A 14,740-nucleotide genomic window follows, 5' to 3' on the forward strand; every position below is an offset into this window, starting at 1 on the left:
GAAAATTAGAACTGAGCAATTAGCACTGTGGAAAGGGAACTTCATGAGGACAGTGGTGACACCCAAGCAGGAAAAGCCCAAAGGGAACATCAGGCCAGCCATAAAACAAACTTGCATAGGAAAAGGAATCAAATAAAAGGTATTAAAGAAGCCCCTTAGACAAAAGCCCAAATAATTAAGAAAACTAAGGAAACAAGAAAAGAAAACCCTTACAAACACAAGACATGCCAAATCAGCTAAACAAACAGACAAAAGACACAAAATATATTGCAAAGGAGACAGACAGGAGATTGCCACAAAACAAATATAAGAAAACATTAGGACGAAACTGATAATCCAATCAAACCACCCTGCAAAGTTTGCCTTCTGCACCCCACGGAGTTTACCCTCCGGGAAATGAAGACAACCCCTGACAGGATTTAAAACATTAAGAAATACAAACACAAGCACACACACACAAAATGAGAAAAAAGGTATAAAAAGGGGGGGCTTATCATACAAAGGGAGCTAGCTCCAGGAACGCAGACTTCTTGCTGTCTCTCGCCTTCCTGAAAAATAATAAGTAGTTGTCTGAATCCTTGCACTGGAGTTCTCCCAGCAGGAAAACCGAACCCTCAGAAGAAAGGCATTTTCCAGCCTTTCAACAATTGGCGACCATGAAGGTTTTCCAGCCAACCCTGCCACCGGACCGGGCCCGCGGATCCAAACCCAGCCGGCATGGACCTTCTTTGTCCAGGGAAAACATCCACGGACCCAGCCCGGAAGGCATAAGGGTAGTAAAGGGAGTCCTTGGGCTTTTCTGCTCAACAGCTGCTTGAAAGCAGGTGAGTACTGCTTCAAATTTATAATCTTACTAGGGAGGGGAGTGGAAGTGTGAGTGTACCAGGTGTGTGATTGTGGGTTTTCTCTGCAGAAACAGTGGGATCTCACCTCCTCTGTGATTACCAGCCGCACCCCAGCCAGCTGCTAGCTCCAACAAGCCGTGACCGGCTGGATTTGGGAACGCAAGGGGTGATCACAGAGTGTGAGTCCTTCTGAAGGACGTAAGAAAAACCGAGTGGGCTGAGAAAGGAACTGGTGTTGGGAAATAAATAGAAAGCAGAATAAATAGTCCTGGTGCATCTTGCAAGCAAAGCCCTGTGCATTTAGAAGGGGCCCGTGACGGTTGCTGGCAAACAAAATTGGAAATAGTTTGCCTTACAAAGCAGAGCAGGTCCTTCCAGATCCCCACCTTTAGGGAGATCTGAAAACTGATGGCGGAGTGTGAGGAGGGGCCCGTACCGGGCTGCTAGGGGGCAGACGGTCCCCCAAGATCCCCGTTTTTAGGGGGTCTTAAAACTGACGGCGGAGTTTCCCTACGAGAAAGGGGCCCGTACTCCGTGTGTAGGGAAACCGAGTCCTTTCCAGACCTTTTTTGTCTGAAAACTGACGGCGGTAGCCCGGCTAAACCAAAGTAATCCCCACATCAGGTAGGGAATATGGGAAGTTGTAGCTCGAGGGCAATGGAAGAGACCCCCTTAGATAAATTACTTGAGGCTTGGGACGAAAGGCTAGTGCCTGTCCTGCCTGGAATGAATAAAAAAAGATGCAAAAAGAATTTGCAAAAAAAAATGGGCTTTATTGCGAGATGACACGGGTAGACAAATTTGGCCTGATAGCGGTACTTTAGATCAGGGGTCCCCAACCACCGGTCCGCGGACCGGCACCGGTCCGCGGAACAAGTCCTACCGGCCGCTGGTTGCTGGCGCCGCCATCTTTTTGATGAAAAAGTGCTTCCGGTGAGCTTTTCCGGGTAGAAAGCTCACCGGAAGCACTTTTCATCAAAAGATAGCGGCACGCTTCGGTGAGCTTTTCCGGTAGAAAGCCATTTCTACCCGAAAAGCTCACGAGCGCTGCGCTGCCATCTTTTTGATAAAAAGTGCTTCCGTGAGGTCACCGGAAGCACTTTGTCATCAAAAAGATGGCGGCGCCAGCTGATGCAAGTACCGGCATCAGCTGAGCGCGCATGACCCGGTGCGGCATCAGCTGGCGCCACCATCTTTTTGATGACAAAGTGCTTCGGTGAGCTTTTCCGGTAGAAAGCTCACCGGAAGCACTTTTTCATCAAAAGATGGCGGCGCCAGCGCTTCGGTGAGCTTTTCCGGTAGAAAGCCATTTCTACCCGAAAGCTCACCGAAGCGTTGGCTGCCATCTTTTTGATAAAAAGTGCTTCCGTGAGGTCACCGGAAGCACTTTGTCATCAAAAAGATGGCGGCGCCCAGCTGATGCCGGTACCGGGGCGGCGCCCAGCTGATGCCGGTACCGGGCCACAGCATAAAAAAGGTTGGGGATCACTGCTTTAGATTATAAAACCCTGAAAGCACTTAGAACATGCATTAAGCCCAGCCAAATACCCTATTGGTACTGCTGGGCTGAAATTGTTAGGACCAAAGACCTGACCGAGAAAATAATAATAATAATAAGGAAAAGCCTGAAACCCATTTCAGGGAAGGGAATACTGAGGCACGGATTATGGCTCCCTTTTTAAGCAAGCCAGTGCCAGGCAGAAATAGGGGACAACTAGAATATGTTTTTACCCACACCCCCTTCTCTGCCTCTGACCTAGTCATCTGAAAAAAGGATACCCCAGCTTTCAGGGCTGATCCTCAAACAGTTATTAAAACCCTGAAATCTATCATAGACAGCCATAATCCATCCTGGGGTGACATGACTCAGCTGTTACAAGTCTTTCTAAGGAAAGACGAACTATTAAAACTGGAAACAAAACAAAACAAAATAGATCAAATAGCCAAACTACCAACTATCCCTGGTCAGGCAGCCCCAGCCCACATCGCATGGCCAATACATCACCCTGACCGGGATTATAATGATACCAATCAATGGGATGAACACTAGAGCAAAAGATAATTTACTAGAAGCTCTAGAGGAAATAAGAAAAAAAACCTTTAAACTAGTCTGAATTTTTTTAAAAAAAAAAAACCAACACAAAGGGAAAAGGAAAACCCTGATGCCTTTTGGGTCCGCCTGACAGAAGCAGCTATTACATATGCCCACCTAGACCTTAGCTGCCTGAAGGACCAAAGGATTTTAGCTTCAGCCTTCATGGATCAGTCCACCTTAGATATTAAAGAACATTTCCACCGCTTTGTCTCTAACTGGCCAACCTTAGACATAGCAGAATTGCGCAGGATTGCTAACTTTGTCTATGATCAAAGAGACAAGCTGAAAGAGGAAGAGAAAGATAGAAAGAGACGAATAGAAAGACAGGAAGACTTAAAAATGTTTGCTGTAATGAAACATGATGCCAGACAAACGCCAGGTAAAACCCCTATAATTCAAAGAAATGCTGGCATTGTGATAAAGCAGGATGGTCGCAAGGCAAATATCAGCATTGTTATAGGTACAGACAGGAAGGTCTTTTCAGCAGGCAATGTAGGCAACACCCCCCTCCTGCAACCGGTATCACCCACCACCTAGGAACATGAGGCCAGCCAATAATCCAGTCCATTACACTGAGCAACAAAGTTTCAGTCACCAGGCACCACCCAGCGCTCCCTTTCCTCCAATAAATAATAACAATAGACATCAATGGGAGCAAAGAAGAGAACATGATTTACCCCTTTCCTGACTAGAACATGAAAATGAAAGCACTGAATTCATGGCTACCTTTAATGGGCTGGCTATTGTGCTGTATTAGCATACTCCAAACCCTCGAAACCGATTGGTCCCGACGGACAACGACCTGATTGGTCGACACCCGCCGTGATTGGAGCGCTAGAAGCTACCGCGATTGGTTGTGCCGATCGCGGGAGATTCAAGCGCTGCCATTGGCCGTCGAGCCGCAAGCCAGCCCTATATGAAGGCTGCCGCGGCTTGTATTCTTCAGACTGTTCTTATTGCAAATAAAGAGCTGAAATCACAGAATGGTCTCGCCTCACTCGACCCGATCGACCTCAGATCAAACACTGGCGACGAAGGTGGGATCGTGAGACAAAGAGACCACCCAGCACGTGGCGGAGCGGCATACAGCGGCAAGCAGCATGGCCGGGCGTCAACTCGCCACCCGCGCCCTTCAATCCCGCTACCGAGGACTGGGAATCCTATACCGATAGGTTCCAGATGTTCCTCGAGTGTAGCAATCTTAAAGATGCCAACGGTCACAAGAAGCGGGCCGTCTTCCTCGCACACTGCGGACCGACCGTATTTAAGATAGCCAAAGCCTTGGCCAAGCCCGAGGACGTTAAAACCATGGAATGGAGCGAACTCGAACCCCTACTGAGAAGCCACTACGCCCCCATCGTGCCCATCCTCATCCGTCGGCACGAATTCTACAGGTGGGACCAGTGCGATGGCGAAGGGCTTGGCGACTTCATAGCGGCCCTATGAGATTTGGGCGGCCTATGCGAGTTCGCCGACCTGGATGAGGCCCTGCGAGACCGCGTCGTCCTGGGGCTCCGACACCCTATCCTCCAGAGCCGCATCATGGCAAAGGGCGACATCTCCTCGCCGACGCCCTCACCGACATAGCCGCAGCAGAAGCAGCCAAGAAATCGGCGGCTCGGATGCGACAATCGAGCATCACGCCCGAGCAGCGACCAGCGAGACGGCACCAAACACCGAGAAGCGACCTGAGAGCGACCCCGGGACGCAACCACACATCACGGTGACATAGACTCCTTCTCGGGAACCGAGGACGAGGAGGAGGAGATCCACCGGTTGCAAGCGGCCCGAGGGCGATGGGAAAACCAAGGTCGCAAGTCGAGGTTCCAGTGCGCCGGCTGCGGAGGCGATCACCCCGATCGGACTGCCGGTTCTTAGATGCCGTTTGCCGGCAGTGCGATAAACGAGGGCACATCGCCAAAGTGTGCAGAAATAGAAGACGCTACAGCCCACAGCGTCGAGATGGCAGCCCGCACAGACAAGAGAACACCCCAACAGCCACAGAGACCGACAGTCGGAGAGCCGTTGGAGCCAAGAAGGTCGGAACAGGCGGCTCAATGAAGCAAGGCAAAGGGAGGAAACGCACCAGACCGTCATTGTCGGCCATTCCTCAACAAGATACGTCAGGAAGGTATACGTCACGGTGGGAATAGAAGACCAGCCATGCGACATGGAGGTGGACTCTGGGTCCTCCCTCTCCATGGTCTCATGGCACACCATTAAGCGCCTGGTCCCCTCAATCCGCCGAAAGGAATTAGAAGATCAAGCACTAACCCTCAAAGACTACCAGGAAACCGCATCCCTGTAGTTGGCAGAGGCCATTTAAAGTCACATTCAAGAACCACACCGAAGTACTACCCCTGACCATCGTCGACCGGGATCGGCCGAGCCTATTGGGACTACAGTGGTTCGCGCCGCTAGGCATTGAAGTAACCGAATCCACCACACCGCAGAGTCGGACTGGGAAGCGGCGCCGTGGAGGACTTCCGGGAAGTTTTCGATGACAGCCTAGGCAAGTACCGGGGTCCCCTATATCTTTCAATATTGACCCGACCATCGCACCGATCCGCCTTAAGCCCAGACGGGTGCCATTTGCCCTCAAGCCCAAAATCGATGAGCAGCTAGATAAGCTCATCGCACAAGGGGTACTGGAACCAATCGACCATGCCAGGTGGGAGACCCCAATAGTCACCCCCATCAAGCCAGATGGGTCCGTGAGAATTTGTGGGGACTATAAGGCCACCCTCAACCACGCGCTCCAACAAAGCGCATACCCGTCCCAGTTGTGCAACACCTTCTGCACTCACTGGGGAGGCCGGTCTTCGCAAAACTCGACCTGGCACAAGCATTTCAGCAACTGCCGGTCGACGCCGCAACCGCCAAGCCCAGACCATCGTAACGCACCGGGGCTTTTCGTTGCAACCGGCCCAGTTCGGAGTCAGCGTGGCACCGGGGTCTTCCAAAGCCTCATGGAAAGACTCCTCCAGGGCATAGAGGGGTGGTGCCCTACTTTGATGACGTCTTGGTGGCGCGAAAAATGAAAAGCAACTAGAAACCCGGTTGAGGGAGGTACTGAAGAAATTCAGAGACTCGGGACTCAAAGTCAAAAAGGGAAGTGCCAGCTAAGGGCTGAAAGGGTCGAGTTCCTAGGGTACCTCCTAGACAAACATGGCATCCACCCCACAGAAAAGAAACTGAGAGCCATAAGGGAAGCGCCACGACCCAAAAGCAAAACGGAACTGCAGGCTTTCTTGGGACTGTTAAACTTTACAATGTCTTCCTACCCCAAAAGGCGACCGTGGCGGAACCGTTGCATAGGTTGTTAGATAAGACAGCCACCTGGACCTGGGGAGCACGGGAGGAGAGCGCTTTCAACAACACAAAGAAACTGCTAACATCTGACGCGGTACTAATCCAGTACAGCGAGACCCTACCATTAACAGTAACGCGACGCATCGCCTTTTGGAATCGGCGCCATCCTCAGCCACCAGCTACCAGACGGAGGGAAGCACCCATCGCCTTCTCATCAAGGACACTTTCAAAACCGGAGCGGAACTACAGCCAGCTCGACAAGGAGGCCCTAGCAGTCGTCGCCGGCGTCAAGAAATTCCACGAATACCTTTACGGTAGGACTTTTACAATCATTACGGACCACAAGCCGTTGCTAGGGATCCTGGCAGGAAATAAGGCCACACCGAACATTCTATCACCAAGAATGACAAGGTGGTCTGAGTTCCTGTCAGCATACAACTACCAGCTGATTCACCGACCGGGAAGGACATCACCCACGCAGACGCCCTGAGCCGTTCACCCTTGCCCGACCTCGAAGACGACCCGGCTCCCACGACGGAGGTATTCCAAATAGAGACAATGCCCAACCCACTAGTGACCGCGCCAGACATTGCCAGAGAAACAAATAAAGACAAGCGGCTGGCGCGAGTCCTAAGCTGGGCTGGGAAAGGATGGCCGGAAGGGGACAAGGACGAATTATTCAGACCCTTCAGAAACAGACAAACCGAACTTTTACCGAAAGGGGCTGTATACTTTGGGGGACAGAGTGGTAATCCCAGAGGCATTACAAGAAAGGGTATTGGGAATGCTGCATGAGGGGCACCCAGGGATGGTCAAGATGAAAAGCCTGGCCAGAAGCTATGTATGGTGGCCAGGCATGGACAAACAGATTGAAACCTGGGTAGCCAAATGCAATCAATGCCAAGAGTCCAGACCCAGTCCTCCCGCCGCCCCAATACATGAATGGGAAACACCAAGAGGACCGTGGTCTCGGATTCACATAGACTTTGCGGGCCAACCAAAGGGCATATGTATCTCATCACAGTGGATGCTTACTCCAACTGGTTGGAGGTAAGCACCATGAAATCAACCACGACAGAGGTGGTAATAAGAAAACTGGGCAAACTCTTTGCCACACATGGCCTGCCGGACGTAATAGTGTCGGACAACGGGCCCCAGTTCACCGCACTAGCGTTTGAACAATTTCTGGCAGGCCTGGGCATACGCCATGCACTAACCGCGCCGGCAAACCCGGCGGCGAACGGACGAGCGGAACGCATGGTACAATACACTAAAAAAGGCCATTCAGAAAATAGAAACAACCAATATACAGGACAAAATTAATAAACTGCTTTTCATCCAACACATCACGCCGAGTGCCACCACAAACAAAAGCCCGGCAGAACTAATGATGGGCAGGAAACTACAATCAACGCTAGATAGAATGCACCCCACATACACCCCGACAAACCCCGGGATCCTCCAGCAAACACAGACAATTTAACATAGGGGATGCCGTATACGCAAAAAACCTGTCGGGGGAACCACTATGGATACCAGCAACAATCACCCAAATAACCGGGCCCATATCATACCGGCTAGAAACAACCGATGGGAAACACTGGAAATGGCACATTAACCAGCTAAGGTCCAGAATAGCTAACAACCATACACCCGACCAAGAAACTAGAAGGGGGGAAACGAAGCGTCAATGAAAAAGGGAACCCCCTAGCGCAAGCCGAACAAACCCCACCCGGAACAAAAAACCCACAAATAAACCAGTCCTACTCACCAGCAAACGAGGGTCCCACCGAACAAGCAACCCCAGGAACGTCACCAGGAATGAGTAGCCGGGCCAGCACAACCAGCCCGGAAAGCTCCCGCAGAAACAGCCAAGACGGCAGCTCAACCAGCCCAGGTAGACCTGGAGGGAGCTACCAAGAAAGGCCCAGCCCGACCTTCCAGGCGGTTCCATCCCTGGGAACCAGAGCAACAGAGAAGGCCTCCGAACCGGTCGACAACCAAACAAGAACTGATCTGCGCAAGTCAACTAGACAGGTACGGAGACCCGCCTACCTGCGCGACTACGTCACGACGCACCGACAGACGAAACCAAGAGGGAGGGTGTGCTGTATTAGCATACTCCAAACCCTCGAAACCGATTGGTCCCGACGGACAACGACCTGATTGGTCGACACCCGGCCGTGATTGGAGCGCTAAGAAGCTACCGCGATTGGCTGTGCCGATCGCAGGAGATTCAAGCGCTGCCATTGGCCGCCGAGCCGCAAGCCAGCCCTATGAAGGGCTGCCGCGGCTGTATTCTTCAGACTGTTCTTATTGCAAATAAAGAGCTGAAATCACAGAATGGTCTCGCGTCTCACTCGACCCGATCGACCTCAGATCTAACAGCTATCCCCCTAGAAAATGGCCCAGAAGGGGAACCCATTGTCACCATTCTTATAGGAGGAAAGAAATACAATTGCTTAGTTGATACTGGAGCCACCTCCTCATTAATTACTGAACCACCATATAAAGCTTCAGTGGCTGAAGGGGCTCGGGATAGCACAATGGGAGTGGGGGGAGAAATAATCCCTGTAAAATTTACCCACAACGTACCAGTAGAACTAGGACCTTTCACAGTAGACCATGCATTTACTATTTGCCCCCAGTCCCCACTGTCTCTACTAGGAAGGGATCTCCTATGTAAAATGGGAGATACCATAACATGTGGCAAACAGGGGCTGCAATTGGAAATCCCAGGAAAAGGCACACACAAGACAATCATGCTGATAACCAGCAACACAGGGCTTCATGAAGATTTTAAAAAGCCTGCCACCCTCCTTATGGGGCTGGGATGCATCAGAAGTGGGACTACTTAAAGGAGCCATGGAGAGAGCAAACAAAGAGGTGAAGACCCTACTGGGCAAACTCTGTCAGGAGACACACCTCTCCTGGCCACAAGTGCTCCCAATTGCCCTCTTTTATATCAGAACCAGACCAAGACAAGATATAGGTATTTCCCCCTTTGAGATCCTTTTGGGTCACCCCCATACCCTACAAAGCCTAGATCCTCATTCCCTTTGCTTAGATAGGGGGATAGGGTTCTCTCTTCTTATCTTACAGCCCTGCAAAAGAGACTACAGACCCTCTGGACCCAGAGTGCGCTGACACAGACCTTACCCCTGGAAGAAGCCCTGCATCCATATGAGCCAGGAGATTGGGTGTGGATCAAGCTCTTCACCAGAACCTCCCCCCTACAACCCAGATTGAAAGAACCCTACCAAGTTTTATTGACTACACACACCACCATAAAGGTTGCAGAACGAGACTCTTGGCTACATTGGACACATGCAAAGCCAGCAGTCATAGACCATAGCCAAACTCCACCACAATCAATCCCACCCATCAAACTCAAGAAAGATCGGGACACAGATCAATGGACACTTGCCGCATTCTTCAACACCATTGAACCACACCACTGTGAGGAACCAAGTGCAAACATTGCATTACACAAAACTGGACTCCTAGGTGCTGAGTTATAAACTATTTTTTTATTTTTCTCTCACCTTCTCCATTTTTTCTTTTTTTAAACCTTTTTTTCATCGTATTTTTTTAACAAAAAGGACTTTAACCATACCTTACTCATAATTTTTTGATACTTGACCTTTTACATTTTTTTTTACATTGCTATTTAAAAAAAAAAAAAGGAGGGGGGGAGGAAGGGAAGAAAAGGAATCTAGCAATGGGGAACATGAAATGCAATATATACTATGTATTATTATCTGTAACAATTGTAACATTTGTAACACAAACAACTGCGTCCTGGAACCAAAGCTTATCCCAGAGAAAGGAAACATATGGGAATATTTAGCAAGAGAAATACTCAACACCACTAACTTTTGCTTAGCAGGAGGGAAATCATAATGTCACTGGGTGCAGCTCACCTAGGGTCACAGAATGCACCAGTCTTAGCAACACAGAACTAAAATGCAACTATACAGAGACCATATCATTTTCATATAGTTACCTGAAGCTCCCACCAGGATGGTTTTTCCTTTGTGGCTTAAAAGCCTACTCATACCATCCTGCAAATGCCACAAATGGCCCCTGCACCTTGGGAAGGTTAACCATGCTTATGCCATCCTTACAGAGATGACACAGGAGAGCCTTCCAAACCCTAGATTCAGACTGTGATTCCAAAGTCTCCCTTCCCACAAAAACAGAATACATCTCATTGGCAATATCCCTGGTAGGGGTACCTGGATTGGCAGTGTGAAATTCTAAAAATTTGAATAGACTAGCATGTACCCTGGCAAAAAGCTTGAATTTGACCTCCCATGCCCTGGATGCCCTTAACAGAGAACTGAGGGAGGTCAGAGAAGCCACCTTGGAGAATAGGGCAGCAATAGACTTCCTTCTCTTGAAGCATAACTATGGCTGCGAAACATTCAAAGGGATGTGTTGCTTCAATCTGAACGAAACCTCAGAACTCGTAGGGAGGGACATCCACCACCTGAAAGAGCTATCTCAGAATATTGGTCAGGAGCAATCATTCCTGGACTTTTCATGGCTCTTCTCATGGATGCCAGATTTCCATTGGCTCAAAATCCTTATAACAACCACAGTCACCATTTGTGTCTTTGGAGCCCTCATGTGTTGCCTCTGTAGATGCATACCACCCTGCCTTAGCTGCCTAAAAGCCTGTATTCCCTCTCAGAAGAGAAAATTAAAGGGAGACAGGCAGCCATGATAATGATCCAGATTGATCACGAATACCAAGTATACCCAGACATTCAATCAGAGACCACCCTCTAAAAAAAAATAAAAAATAATAATAATGAAGAATTGTGGAAAGGGAACTTCATGAGGACAGTGGTGACACCCAAGCAGGAAAAGCCCAAAGGGAACATCAGGCCAGCCATAAAACAAACTTGCATAGGAAAAGGAATCAAATAAAAGGTATTAAAGAAGCCCCTTAGACAAAAGCCCAAATAATTAAGAAAACTAAGGAAACAAGAAAAGAAAACCCTTACAAACACAAGACATGCCAAATCAGCTAAACAAACAGACAAAAGACACAAAATATATTGCAAAGGAGACAGACAGGAGATTGCCACAAAACAAATATAAGAAAACATTAGGACGAAACTGATAATCCAATCAAACCACCCTGCAAAGTTTGCCTTCTGCACCCCACGGAGTTTACCCTCCGGCGGAAATGAAGACAACCCCTGACAGGATTTAAAACATTAAGAAATACAAACACAAGCACACACACACAAAATGAGAAAAAAGGTATAAAAAAAGGGGGCTTATCATACAAAGGGAGCTAGCTCCAGGAACGCAGACTTCTTGCTATCTCTCGCCTTCCTGAAAAATAAAAAGAACCGGCTTCCAAGTAGTTGTCTGAATCCTTGCACTGGAGTTCTCCCAGCAGGAAAACCGAACCCTCAGAAGAAAGGCATTTTCCAGCCTTTCAACAGCACTATAGGAAGTCACTATCATCTGCCTCTCCTTGGGGATTTGTTTTCTTGAATATTCTTCACACACCTATTAATTGTAACATTTTCTAATGACTTGCTTTGAAGAACTTTCATATCTTTTTGGGAAAAAATGAGTTGGTTTTAATATTACATAGCTATGGATTTTAGGATTCCCCCTCCTCCACATAGCTAGTTGCTATTTATGAGTCTGAAGGACATTCATGTAATCCCTCTTTAAAACCTTCTGAATAGAGACTTCAGGCTTGTGCATGTAGAGTTGAGTGTTATACAAAAATTGTTTAGCAAACTTGTATGTCATATTTGAGACATGACATTAAATGCATGAAGCAAACCATATATTACCGTGTTTCTCATATAATAAGGCCGGGTCTTATTTTTTTTTGAGCCCCGAAAAAATGGCTAGGCTGTCTTTTCAGGGGGTGACTTAATTACCCCCCTTGCATCTTCGGGCAGGCGGGCGGCGACGGCTTGGATGTTGACCTCAGCGTTGGTGGGGCACTTCGTATCGGGGTCAACGCAGGCAGCACCATATCCGGTGTGCAACAAAAGTACTTCCTAACGGCAAGTCCCCCCACCATTCCCCCATTTCGCATGTTTTAATATAGGCCTTAATTTGGGGGGAGGAGCTTAATTTCATTTCATGCCTATAAAACATGGTGGGACTTCCTATTGGGGGAGGCCGTATTGTTGGAGAAACAGGGTATTTACAAGAAAATTGTAACTATCTCCTTGGAAAATATGTGAATAAAACATGAAGTATAAAATACTAATTAGCCCCAGCACTCACTCATACAATTTGTTAAATCGTAATAGATTTTGTTCGGTTTAGATTCAGTAAATTATATAAACCCAGCCTTTGTGACTTGTAAATCACAGTTTATAGCTTAGCATTTTATGTCAACTTAGCTGTAGATTTATTCCATACATCATAGTTAAATTGAACTTGATTAGAACAAACGATTCTTATTCACTGAAGTCAAAATTACATTTTAATATACAAGATTTAACAAGGCTATTTGTGGTTTTCAGAGAAAAATCAGTGGACTGATAATCATTTCCCAAGGATGTCTCCCTCTCTTAAAAGCCACTGCATTTTATCACCTTGACCTTGAATGCCTGTATAATAAACTGTTAGACACATAATTGCACCAATATACCATACTTTCCAAATTCTCCAGGATCATTCCTTGAAAAAGAGAACACTAAGTCCAGACTAAAGTGCATCTGATATCAATTTACCATTTCATCTCAGTGATCACAGCAGATTTATGAATAACAATGTTAAGTGTCTCATGCTTTTGTTTACTGTGTTAAGCAATCCACTTGCTCTTGTGACATTTGAGATCTAAGAAATTGTCACCACTTCTGCTTGCAAACTAGATTGAAATTCAGCAGTAAATTTGATCCTGTAGAAATCAAGCCATTAAAAAAATCTAGAAGTTGACACTGAAAATGAATGAAAAATCTCCATTTTAAAAGATTCAGCAAAGTTTGTACTGTAGTTCAAGTAGATGATTTTTACATTCACCTTCAGGATCAAAACATGGAGGAAAAAGTGGTTCAATCAGCCACCACTGGATCTGAAAAACACAAAAGCAGTTTGACATTTCACAAGCAATTCTGAGATGGAAATATGTTAAATATATGGAAATATGTTAAAGATAGCCACTTGTCTAAAGTGCTTTATTTTTCAATTAATATATTTTATTATTTTAGAGAAAATGTATAAATGAAAAAATCTGAAATGATAAAAAAGTTAAATAAACTTAATCCTATTATGGCTCAATGTGGTGGCGAACCTATGGCACATGTGACAGAGGTGGCACTCAGAGCCCTCTCTGTAGACGCATGTGCCATCACCCCAGCCCAGCTCCATCTGTCACGTTTCTCTCCTTAGTGCAGGAGTGAAGTGCCCCTACACTTGCCTTTGTGCGAAAAGGTATTCTGCCTTCATCGCAGTACATTTGCTATTGCTGCCTCCGTGGCCTGCCCTCTGCTCTCACAGTGCCTTGTGCAGCACAGTGAAATTTAGCATGCTTCACAATGGGGGAGACAGGGTCCCCTCCTCCTGGAGCCCATTACAACATGGAGCCACAATGCGACCCTGCAGCGTCAACGTCTCACTCTCGCATCCCAGATGTCAGTTGTGTTGTGAATGAATAAAAATTACTAAGCCTAAATGCAAAGCAGGTTTTGGAAGCCTGCACATTTGATTGGCCCTTAAACAACGAACAAGGATTGGGTCATAACAAGCCCCCAATTGGCCAAGCTTAGGACACTTCTTATTGGTTATTAGTTTGAACTTGATGCACTTAGTATTGGTTAATAGGGTAGCAGCCAACCCTATAAAAGGGGCTACTGCTGCCCATAGCCTTGCTCTGTTCTATTCTATTTACTGTTATTAAAGAGTTGAAGTCACTGGTCAGATGTCTGGTCTCCATTATTCTGCAAACGTAACACTGGCGACGAAGGTGGGATCCGGAGACCGAAGAGCTGACTGAGTTACAGAGCAACCAACAGAGCACGTGGTCGAACACGCACCATCAACGGCAACATGACCAGCGGTGCCGTACCACCCGCTCCATTCAACCCAGAAACCGAAGACTGGGAGTCGTACATGGATAGGTTCCAGATGTTTCTGGAGACCAACAATTTGAAAGATGCAACAACCGGCAAAAAAAGAGCTATATTTCTAACTCACTGCGGGCCTACTGTGTTTAAAATGGCAAAATCACTTGCTAAGCCAGCCGAAGTAAAAGAGATGGACTGGGACGTCCTCGAGCCTTTACTACGGGCCCACTACGCGCCCACCGTGCCAACCTTAGTCAGAAGACATGAATATTACCAGAGGGACCAACGGAAAGGTGAAAGCCTTGCCAACTACATCGCAGACCTCCGCAACCTTGGAGGCCTCTGCGGATTCTCTGATTTAGAAGAAGCCCTCCGAGACCGCCTGGTTCTGGGCCTAGAAGACGGCACGATCCAGAGCAAAATTATGGCTAAGG

At 47.6% G+C, this 14,740-nt stretch overlaps 1 protein-coding gene across 1 annotated transcript in view; it reads left to right on the forward strand.

Moving 5' to 3' along the window:
• Positions 1 to 14,740, forward strand: part of SLC5A6 (solute carrier family 5 member 6) — a 51,915-nt gene that overhangs the window by 1,082 nt on the left and 36,093 nt on the right. The gene's annotated exons all lie outside the window — the stretch shown is intronic.

This window comes from Notechis scutatus, chromosome 1 (assembly GCF_049901735.1).
Source record: "Notechis scutatus isolate UNSWTSFEM ecotype Mainland chromosome 1, rNotScu1.2, whole genome shotgun sequence".
In the NCBI taxonomy this organism is placed as follows: domain Eukaryota; kingdom Metazoa; phylum Chordata; class Lepidosauria; order Squamata; family Elapidae; genus Notechis; species Notechis scutatus.